The 12,389-nt window shown below is 38.2% G+C and overlaps 1 protein-coding gene and 1 long non-coding RNA gene across 10 annotated transcripts in view; one reads left to right on the top strand and one right to left on the bottom strand.

Moving 5' to 3' along the window:
* The window catches only part of LOC135215430 (uncharacterized), a 94,693-nt gene that overhangs the window by 12,451 nt on the left and 69,853 nt on the right, over window positions 1–12,389 (bottom strand). The window lies entirely within an intron of this gene.
* Window positions 1–12,389, top strand: part of LOC135215422 (PDZ and LIM domain protein 1-like) — a 128,779-nt gene that overhangs the window by 80,935 nt on the left and 35,455 nt on the right. The gene's annotated exons all lie outside the window — the stretch shown is intronic.

Below are 12,389 nucleotides of genomic sequence, written 5' to 3'. Positions count from 1 at the left end.
AGAGAGAGAGAGAGAGAGAGAGAGAGAGAGAGAGAGAGAAAACAAAGACGGCCCATGATAAGATAGGGGATCTTTTTTTCCGGTATTAAATTCAGGAAGCAACTTTTAAGGTCTGTTTTCGCGAATTACCAGGAGGAATAGAATGCTATCAAAAATTTCCCATCTTATAACACTACCACAGGTCAACTGAATGTTTATGTGAAGTAGAATTCCCATTTCTCATTTATTGAAGGAAGCTTTTATTAATTACCATTATACGAGAGTTGACGAATCTAATACTTTGACAGACTAAGCATGAACTCACAAACATTCGACATATGAGCATTAAATGGCAAAATTAGTGATGCTGCCATAGATTTCTGTATGAAATTGGACTTAATGAATATCATTATAATTTGCTCTTCCCTTAAAATCTCATGTCTTTCTTCCTTTTCTAATAGATTTTGACTTTATAAGAAGGGAAATTCGGTTATTTAGAAAAAATAAAAAACTAAAAGAATTAAAATAAACAGGGAAGGTGGTGTTTTTTTATCATTATTATTTGGCAAAGAGGTTTCTCGACTTTTTTGGGCGGTTGGTGGGGTGGGGGGTAGGGGGGTTGATGGGGGTGGGGGGTAGGGGCGGGTGGGTGGGGAGTGGGGGTAGGGGTGGTGGGGGGTGCCCCGTTCGGCTGAATTGTGGGAGCAAGTTCACATCTCTCAGGTAACCTTTTCAGTCTCGGCACTGCTTGGTACAGTGCCTGACTGTTTAGTGTGAATGTTGTGGCCTTTCATTCTTTGAGAACAGGTTCTACCGAAACCTTTTTCCTTTACCCTTCATCCACTATAGTAGATTCACATCAACCGTGCATTTGATGTCTTGACCAGTCCCTTACGACTCTCCTGACTGGCTGTTGATAAGCCAATGACAGGGCTGGAAACTCTCAGTTTCTCTCGAGAGTCCACATAGGCAGGATGTGTGTTCCACCTCTCCCTGAGAGATAATTTTGAAAGACGCATACCTCCGGAGAGGCGGAACATAGATCCTACCCACGTGAACTCTCTCTAGAGACTGAGAGTTTCCAGCCCTGTGATTGGCTTATCAACAGTCAATCGGGAGCGTCGTAAGGGACTGGCCTAGACATCAAATGCACGGTTGATGTGAGTCTACTATAGTACTTAAGGGACCTGAGGTGCACAAGAGCACTGGGATACCTATACCACTGCCTTTTGAATTAAAAAGAATGAAAACAATGTCATAACAGCATTCAAAATTCATTGAAAAATTCTCACTTCAATTGTATAAAATAAGTAAATGATGAAAACGAAAAGTATTTTCTTAAAATTACCAAGACTCTAAGCATTAATACTGTAAGCAAAAGTTTCTGCCAAGAAAACTGAAAAATTCTTCCATATCGACGTTGCAAAATAATGAATTGCTACTAAATTATATTCAAAACTTTGGTGCCAACCCAATCTCGCTCCACCGATGCTAGATAACGTGGAATGAGGCTACGGATTTACTTCGCCTGTGCGCCAGCCTTCTTGCCAAAAATTAACATTGAGGTGAAAGCTAAAGAATGCAGGAAAATATAAACGCAATTTTTAACTCTAGTTACGAACCAGGAAACACAGCGGTCACTGCTGCATTTGTACTTCAACTAACACCTACGAACACGCTCGAAAATGTGTGCGAGAGAGAGAGAGAGAGAGAGAGAGAGAGAGAGAGAGAGAGAGAGATGAATGGCGTCATGAATGTCTGGGGGTTGGATGCGATGTTGGTGAGTCTTCTGAGTTTCATCCATTATTCAGCAGTGAAAGTATGTATGTGTGTATGCATACAAATACATATATATAATATATATACATATATATGAATTTTTATCACATAACCGTGATCCATATACATGCATTAAGCTACAACTGTCCTTTAATATCCAATGCCTCGGAATTAATATAGTATCTTCACGTATGTTAATTGAAGTTGATAATTATTTCGTCCTCTTGTGGATTTGAACCAGCGCACAGAGGAGAAATATATATATATATATATATATATATATATATATATATATATATATATATATATATATATATATATATATATATTTATAAGGACGTAAGAGTAAACACCAATAACCAACAAAAAGGCTAACAAACGAATTCTCTCTTGACGAAGCATCATGACATTCTGAAACCGATCCCCTACTACTTGTATCGTAGAAATAGTGCGAGTGAGTGGGTGGGCATCTCTCTCTCTCTCTCTCTCTCTCTCTCTCTCTCTAACACACACACACACGCACATTCAAGAACGCGTTCTTGGCAGCCGTGGCACTGTTCCAAAGTCCTTTACCCCGGTGCAAGAAAGGGCACCTAGATTGCCAACTACTGAACTGCCTCAATAACCCTCTACTTCCATTCTCTCAACTCTCACACCTCCTTTGCAATTTAGACACGATATCATGTGCATATGAGAGAGAGAGAAGAGAGAGAGAGAGAGAGGAGAGAGAGAGAGAGAGAGGCCAAGCATGGGGGAAGTCTCACCAAAGGGAAGAATGTCATAAAACTGAAAAATGAGAGAGAGAGAGAGAGAGAGAGAGAGAGAGAGAGAGAGAGAGAGAGAGAGAGAGAGAGAGGTAGATCATCTCTGGCTGTCATTCTTGGCTCATTCATCAAAAAGCCGTAGTAGAATCACTACCGGTTTAGTTTGGAAGATTAAACCATGATAAATTAAGACACTAAACCATAAAAGAGGGGGGATGATTATGGCAGATATTAAATGGCAGATATTCAGATATTCCAGGTAAATTTTCGTTTCTTGTCTTGGAAATAAAAGCAATAAATCAGAAAATTCGAATTAACACGAATGTCTTCACACGCGTTTCGTATTCCATCCCTTTGCCAAAGTTAAGCAAGCTGGAAATCCCAGAACATTATTTTTTTATTTTTATTTTTTTCTACAGAATGAATAACTGGCACACTATTCAGTCACGTGACCATCTTCACGTGAAACACATGTTAACTCATGAATTTAGTACATGAGGACGCGGACACATGCGTGTGTGTGAGTGGAAATATATGCAGTAACCAACGTACATGTTTCTATATTCTTGTACGGATACAACAGCTACATGTAAACACACACACACATCTCTCTCTCTCTCTCTCTCTCTCTCTCTCTCTCTCTATATATATATATATATATATATATATATATATATATATATATATATATATATATATATATATATATATATATATATATTATATATATATATATATATCAATAGAAAGATCCACAATGATTTCCTTGTTTATCTTGATAAACAAGGATATTACTGTGGATCCTTCTATTGATTTCTTAGAAGCGCGATACGGTGTATATTGCATATATATATATAATATATATATATATATATATATATATATATATATATATATATATGTGTGTGTGTGTGTGTGTGTGTATATATAATATATATATATATATATATATATATATATATATATATATATATATATATATATATATATATACATTCATACATGCATGTTCACTTTCCTTCCATTGCACACTCTAAGCAAAAACATGCCACATACTGTAAACAAGCTAAAGTATAATTCACATATAAAAAGAAGGTCTTCAGTCCCAGCCAAAAACACTTGCGAGACTATAATAATCCGAGTATAGCAACTTCCGCCACCTTCCATCGCCAAAAATTTTTCGCAGAAAACAGGAGAGAGAGAGAGAGAGAGAGAGAGAGAGAGAGAGAGAGAGAGAGATAGAGAGAGAGAGGAGAGAAGAGAGAGAGGAGAGAGAGAGAGAGAGAGGATGACTGAGCGAGCACGGGCATGTGAAGGTATTTGTGTTTACGCATTCACAATTTTCACTTAGAATACCTGGGTTCCTGCATATGTGAATGTGTACGACGAGTCTTTTCATTTTTCTTTCCATTTTACAGGAACCTGACTGATTACAGCCAAAGTCATTTTCCCTATTCCCCCTTCGTTGGTGAGGGCATCCACCGCTGGGAGGGTGACGGGGCATTTCTGCCCTACGAGCTAATAGGTGGCGGCGGCATAAGTGGGGTGTCTTCCGAGCGCCCAGTGCCAAATAATGCCTCGGGTATTTTCAGACTTGCTATGCACACATGACCAAGCCACCGTGTGCGTGTCCCCCTTCCCTGCCCAACCCTTTTCTTGCACCATCCTTTAGTACCTCTTCTTCTTCTTCTTTTTCTTCTTCTTAATTATTTTCTTTTTTCTTAAAGCGATCATTCCCTGGAGGAGGACGTCTTCGAAGAAAGGCAATATACCAAGTCACTATTATATCTATCCTGTAAATTATGGCTGAATAAGAACAGCTTTATGCCAAAAAGTAGAAAAAAAAAAATTAAATAAAAAACAGTAGGGCCTCCCACACAGTTCAGCCTCTCAAGTTAGAACTATTTAGCACAACAGACGTTATTTATTTTTTTTATAGCAATTTGTTTACCCTCCCATTCTCTTATCATATCCAACTCGCTCTCCCTCTCTTTCAGCTTCAAAGTACGTGACAGAAAAAACTTTAAATTTCCACGTAAAAAAGCGAGTCATAAACTACATTCCTAACATAACCTGTCGGTTGGGAACTGGGGCAGAACCTACCTACGCGCTCCTAGCACGGAACAATGTTCGAAATAAAGGTTTATGGCAACGTTACTTCGAACCCAGGGTGCATTCGTACTGCTCTCTGCTGCCCATCTTAATTTGGTTTCAAATGGACAAACTCGTTCATGAACACATTCTCCGGCCGCAAATTCAAGATTTGTATACTAGCATTGCACCATCCACCTTTCTTTTGCCAGGTCAGGTCAGGTTGGTTCAGGTTAGGTTAGGTTAGTTATAAACAGGTCAGGTCAGTTCAGGTTAGGTTATGTTAATTGTGAACAAATTTCCAGCAATACTTTGGGTGTGGGAAACATAATGAGATTATTTTCAAGAAGATTCTATGGTTAGTTTTTAAGATATGGCGACCCGCTTTTTTTCAGGGAAGGTCTCAGAAAAAGTAGGACCGGGAACTTGACCTGACAAAAGCGGGTCGCCATATCTTAAAAACTAACCATAGAATCTTCTTTAAAATAATCTCATTATGCTTCCCACACCCAATTTACCAGCACCATTCCTCTTTGAACTATCCTAACCTAACCTAACCCAACCTAACCTAACCTAGGGGTATGGCCAAATAACCTGAGCTGGTGCAATACTAGAATACCTGTTGGGAATGTGCGTTCCGGTACTCGAAAATGCCTCCGGGCCATCCATACAACAGTCTCATTAATTACTCAGTAGCTGTTCAGACTCCTAAAGAAAAATAACAGTCTAATACCGAAACTAATAATCACGGTTATGTTTAAATATTGTAAGTATATAAACCATTCTCAAATGCGATACAAACGTGGAACACGACTGAGCAGACTTTTATACAGGTGCAAGGGGCGAACTAAGTTATTATACAAACAGGTGTGTGCGATGCAACACCTGGCACTATATAACAATGTCACAATACGTAATGTAATACACACACACACCCAGACAAGGACATTTCAGCCTGTTTCCAGGAAAACCAGTCGCATCCCTGCTGACCTAAACACCTAATTATATACCTGATCACTAGTCGACTTCAGCTGATCGCTGTTACGTCCTGAAGACGAGAGGATGGTTATCTCAACTTATGTAGCAACCCATTATCGGGAAATTGTTATGGCGGCTCCAAAATATGAGCAACAGCTACCGAAGTGGTAGTAGGGAGTGATACTTGATAATGTTGCCTAAGATGCTCCAGTGATTTCAGACACTAAAGCACACTTACTCAATACGAAAAACGTCGCGTAAATGGTTGGTTGTGGATCCCTTGGCTAAAAAAAGGCGCCCATAAATGAGTCACTTCCGCCGAATCTGATGCTAACTACTGTCAGTCCTTAGCAATTCCAGAAATGAAATAATGCAATCTTGTCCCGGTGAGTGACATAAAAATCTCCAAGGGACGTACGTTCGTATTAGGCTAATTTATCCTTATGCTGGCACGGGCTCCTGTTCTGGGGTAGTCCGCAACATTGGAATGTATGTGTGTTGGACAAAAACACACATACACAGTAAATGAACTGCTGATGACTTAAGTTTTGAATTAACATCGATGGGATAATGTCATCAAGTTATTCATGAAGAGAATGCTCCACAGAATAAAATCAGCCTTGCACTTGTCAGCAAGCATTTTGGGAAGAGCTTGCTGGACCCCAGCCCTCACACTCAGGCAGCTAACTTGATTCACTACACTAGGATCCAAAGGGGGTCAACATTATGCTCTAGAGTCTAGCTGATGAAGTAATGTAAAAAAATCATAGGTTCTCTTGAGACGAAATTAAGTGGAAACTTAGGAAACAATGTTAATGAAAATATTAAACTGAAACTGTGTCTAACACTACTTTTAACAGCAGTATATACCGCAGAAGAACGTAATAATTTCGCAGCTAAATTCCGGATTCGATTCGGTATATCCTTCTTAAATAGAATCTAAGAACTATATCAGAAAAGTCAGGTGTAGGGACACGGGGCTGTAGCATCTTGGTCTTAATTGTCACCATTATCATTATCATCATCATCACCACATCAACATGAGGAACAGTACCAGCAGCAACACCATTACCGTGATCGCCCTGACAGAGTTACAATTACATAACCCAGTTTGTCTCGTCTCTCCTGCCAAGATCACCCCCCCCCCCCCCCCCCACATACACACAAGCTGGGTTACCTACATTAGACTCCTCAAGAGAGCACCGGAAAAACTAAAATAAATAAATAAATAAGACATGTAATGGTCTGAAGCATGGACATGGTTGATAGTACCACACATATAACACAATCAAAGGAAATGGCAAAAAGGAAACATTGCCGAGGTAGGAGTAGCACAGAAGAGATATAATGATGAAGAGGCGCAGAAAGGTATATATATATATTTTTTTTTTTTCTTTTTTTGTTTTTAAATTCGTATTTGGACCCGATGTCAATATGGAAAACGCATGTGATTACGTGTTGGGGAAGGGGCTGCGTTGTTGGACATATATGGTTTCAAAGAATAGGAGCACATACTTGGGAAAGAAAAAGTGGAGGATGAAAACGTTTTAAGATTGCCTACTAGTAGACAGTACATGAAAGACTGAGTTGATGGATGGAACAGTGAGATATAAGGAGGAGGGAGAGAAGAGTACGTAGAAGAAAATGGGTTAAAGAAGAAGACAAGGACATGGAAGAGTATATGAGGTCAGGAAGAGGATTGATAGAGAGAGAGAGAGAGAGAGAGAGAGAGAGAGAGAGAGAGAGGAGAGAGAGGAGTTACACGAGATGCTGTTGCTCAAGAGAAGAGTTCATCCCTAATCGTCATGATAGGGATGTGAAAGTTTTGTAGATGGTTTCTCAACGAACCCCAATAATGGCGATATTATTAAATTGTTAAGTGATGGGTTTGGGAAAATCACGTTAATCATCATTTCAAATCTAGTTATTTGTATATATTAAGTCAAAAGTTCACCCAATGTTTTTCTTTCATTTCGCTCTACTTCCTCGTTCAGCACCTCCGTACATTACCAGCAATAAATTGCTTGGCTGACTGCTTACTTCCTTCACATACGGAAAAAATCTGGTGAAGGTTGGAGAAATGGTACAGAATATCACTCCGGTCACAGTAATAATATACGAGAATAATCATAGGTAATCATGAGTAAAATTCAAACACTATTTTCACGATTTCACAAGAAACGCCAAAAACCGCTTAATAAGACGAAAGACGTTGGAATACGACGTAGTTGAAAACAAACACGGTCAGAGAACGCGCTGGATATCAGTCAATGTATCAGTGTGTCAAATGTATCTTTGGCTCCTTCAAACGCAACCCACCAGCCCCCGCAACTCCAGGGCTTGGCATATAACCTATGCTGCCTTCAAAACTAGGGTTCTCCGATGACGCAAGAGTTATCGTAGCAGGCCAACCGATTGGAAAACACGTAAAAACGCGGAATATCACATCATAAATGCAATAAATAAATAAATAAAAATATAAGATAAAATAAAAATAAAAAATAAATAAATAAATAAATAAAATGCATTCCGAGTTAAAAATGAATAATGAAATAAGCATTTTATATGACGAATAATGTATCGTAGCAATGAAAATGATCATTCGAAAACCATACCAAACTGAACTGAATATAGAATTTAGGCAAAAGGCCAAGCACTGGGACCTATGAGGTCATTCAGCGCAAAAAAGGAAATTGACAGTGAAAGGTTGGAAAGGTGTAACTGGAGGAAAACCTCAAAGCATTTGCACTAGGAAACAATTGTTAGGAGAGGGTGGAAAGTAAGATGGCAGAAAGAGAACATGAACAGATGTAGAGTAAAATGAATGAATGAAGTTGCAGCCACGGGCCGAAGGGACGCTATAAAGAACAGTAAGTAAGGCCTGCAGTGCACCGTACGAGGTGCACTGACGGTACTACTCATCTACGGGGAAAACCACATTGAAAAAAAAAAATTTACACTAATTCTCCTAGGGCCGAAAACGAGTTGGTCTCCTTTATGGCACATCTTAGTTTCGAAGGTAAAAAGAAAATAGTCTTGTAATGAAGTTAGTATAAAAGTTGTAATGACGTTAGTATAAAAGTTGAGGAATTTGGATTTATAACATCACAGAGGGGGAAGAGGGGTGGGGTGGGGGGGGGGAGAGGGATATTCTGGGGTGGGGGGGGAGTTGGTGAGGGACCTACTTACCACCAAAAGTACGAAGTCATCCAAGAAAGACTATACCATTACACTGTGGTCCGGAGTAAGTATCCAACCTACAAATTTGACAGAACCAGATCTCTCAAGAAACCTGACAGTAACTGACAATGACATGACAACTCAATGATGTTCTATAGCTAAACTCACACTTGTAAGGAATAAAAGAATAAGCTTTTCAATCACACATATTCCAATTAATTAAAGAGTTTCTCAGTCAGAAGTTGGACGTGCGACAACTTTAACCCTCAAAAAGAATCCGTTGTATTAACTGTCAGAGACAAACTCGAGTATACGCAAATCTAATGAAAATCAACAAGAAACATCTTATCAAAACGATTGTCACCCTAACCAAACCGAACCATAAGGAGATGGTATATCACACTAAGAGACTGTATTAATCCGGATTTGCTTACTACTAAACATTTCCTTGTGGCCTTTTCCTATTAAAACAATATTTAATGCAATTTAAAATACAGAGAATACTGAAACCATTTACATCTTTCACAGACACTATAGGCATTCTGCCCGTCAGTCACTGAGTCCAGTCAAGCCCTTCGCAACAAAACAAGGTATTTTGTGCCAAAGTGGTCGCAACAAAAGACCAAAATTCGCATCGTTAAAGATTGGCATGGAGTCGATAATCCACGTAATATTCACGTGTGTTTGTATGTTTCCTGGCATCCATGTTTTCGTTTTCTATTCTTGGAGGAAACCAAAACACTTGGCGTATGACTCATGATCTCACACACATATGCACAGATTTCTTTCCATTAGGGTCTCTAATTAGATACTGTCCTTGGCACATTCTTCTTACATATTGTTCTCTCTCTCTCTCTCTCTCTCTCTCTCTCTCTCTCTCTCTCTCTCTCTCTATAGTATATATTATATATATATTATATATATACTAATATATATATATATATATATAATATATATATATCTATATATACATATATATAGTATTATATATATATGTATATATATATATTTATATATATATATTAAATACTTATATTATATAATATATGACTGATAAAAATTTTCTGATACAACTGAATTCCACCTAATAAAAGGAGCCCATAAAAACACCAAAATATAGAGAGAAAAGTACTATATTTCAGAGACTGCTGTCTTTCTCTTCAGGTATATACCTGAAGAGGGAGACAGCAGTCTCTGAAATATAGTACTTTTCTCTCTATATTTTGGTGTTTTTATGGGCTCCTTTTATTAGATATATATATATATACGAGGTACTTACTGACAAGATAATAGTCTTGAAAGCACAAACGTCTTACACGAGTAAGATGTAAACATCGATGATAAATGTTTCTGGTCTTGAAGTATGCTGCATCAGATAAATACCAGATTTCTTTAAGTTTACAGTATTAAATGAATAGTCTGGATCCTAGAAATATCCGAACACTCAATAATATTAAAGTCAATCAAAAAATCCTCATATTAGCACCAGTCTTCAAATGGAGAAGCAAATCCACAGTTATGTAAATGTAAATATATTTAAATTTAATTGATAAGGGGAACCGAACAGATCCCCGAAAGCTATCTTTGCTGTTTTTAAATTTAAATATATGTACATTTACATAACTGTGGATTTGCTTCTCCAATTAAAGTCAATATTTGAATTTATAACAGTCGTTATCAGGATTCCACTTCACAAAAAAAGAAAAAAAGTAATAACAGCAAAACCAACAACAAAAAGAACATCAGTGACCGGCAATTATATTTATAACAAACAACTCAGGTCGTTATTGAATAGCTACAAATCTGACCCATTATTGATTAGTTGTCGCCTTCGTTATCTGAAAAGGCAGCCTACTTCTACCCCCCATCCCCTCCCCAATCCCACTCCCCCAACACCCCCGCCCCTACACTTTTTATTTATTTATTTTTTTTAATGGATGCAGAGTTCCGAGAAACCTTTTCCATTACATTACAATATACTTTGTAAATCATGGTGGATATCACAGCGATTAAACACGCAACTGCACGCCACTGTCATTATCACATACAGACGAGAATAATTACACTTACGGAATGCAATGGAAAATAAAATTTAGGCAAAAGGCTAGGCCCTGGGACCTATGAGGTCATTCAGCGCTGAAAGGGAGATTGAGAGTAGAACGGTTCCAAATTTGTAATAGAATGAAAACCTCGCAGTTGCACTATGAAACAATTGTTAGGAGAGAGTGGAAAGTAAGATGAAAGAAGGAGAATATGAATGGAGGTACAGTAAAAAGAATGAAAGGGGTTGCAGCCAGGAGCCGAGGAGACGCTGAAGAGAACCTCAATAACTGCCTGCGGTGCACCTTGAGAGGTGAACTGACGGCATAAAATTAAACTTATGGAAAATATGATAACAGAAACAATATCAGTTATTTCAAACGAACATCAGTGCTCTGTTACGCCATTGTAATACTAGTCATTTCCTTTTCATCTGGCAAGGGTGATACCTTACAAGGAGTTGTCAGATAGGGTATATGGCTGTCATAATCACGTTCCCAGCTAGTTACAGGTAATATTTTCTCATTTATCATGACGGACACTTAAGAGAATTACGATTTATTAAGAGGTTTGACAAAGTACAGATTCACTACTATTATATGCTGCTGACTAATGGTGTTCAATATATGCTGCTGACTGATGACTGATGGTGTACAGACAATTCTGCGTCTTACTTGGTAAATTTTATTTCCCTCCATGACATATTTATCAAAGGATATTTTCTTTCAAAGTATGACCTAAATGCCGTAGACACTAGGAACCGCGAAAAACTTCATCCGGTCATTTATTTGCGTGAAATCTTTCTTTTTGTGTAAAAAAGGGTCTTGAAACATTTTATATGCCGTTTTTTAAAATATGACCAGACGTTAAGACCCATTCGACTTAGCTGTTTACTGAAGGGTAAGGAACCACGGAAATGACTAATAAGGCCACCTGCTTGTAATAAACACGCAGGAATAAATGCCCCAGCCTGGGCCTCTGCTGAAACATTCTTACTTCTTTCTGGTAGTTACCCCTAACTACGAGAGAGAGAGAGAGAGAGAAAGAGAGAGACTCCCAATTCCTCTCACCCCCCTCAGGCTCTTGGCACGTCAAAGCCATCTTCATATAGCTTTTAATAACCACCACCTGGCAACCCCTCAGCGCCAAGCTTTTTCAATAGCGCCGCTATCAGTCCACCCAACGGTGAGAGACTTCGAGCCAGCAGCAGTTTCATTACTAAAGGTTCAATAACGCCCACTTCAACGGTTACTTCTTGAAACGGTAAAGAATAATCGCATTACACAAATATATATCAACTAAGAGGATGAGTGAGAGTGTTCTAACGTCTGGAGCCAACCTATTATTGGAAAAGGATTAAGATTTATATACATAACACATACACACACACACACACAACACACACACACACATATATATATATATATATATATATATATATATATATATATATATATATACATATATGTGTGTGTGTGTGTGTGTAATATACACACACACACCACACACACACATATATATATATGTATATATGTATATATATATTATTTATGGAGTGACTAACGACAGGATCAAAAC

Source organism: Macrobrachium nipponense, chromosome 5 (genome assembly GCF_015104395.2).
Source record: "Macrobrachium nipponense isolate FS-2020 chromosome 5, ASM1510439v2, whole genome shotgun sequence".
NCBI lineage: Eukaryota > Metazoa > Arthropoda > Malacostraca > Decapoda > Palaemonidae > Macrobrachium > Macrobrachium nipponense.
This window is presented reverse-complemented; position numbering and strand designations above follow the sequence as displayed.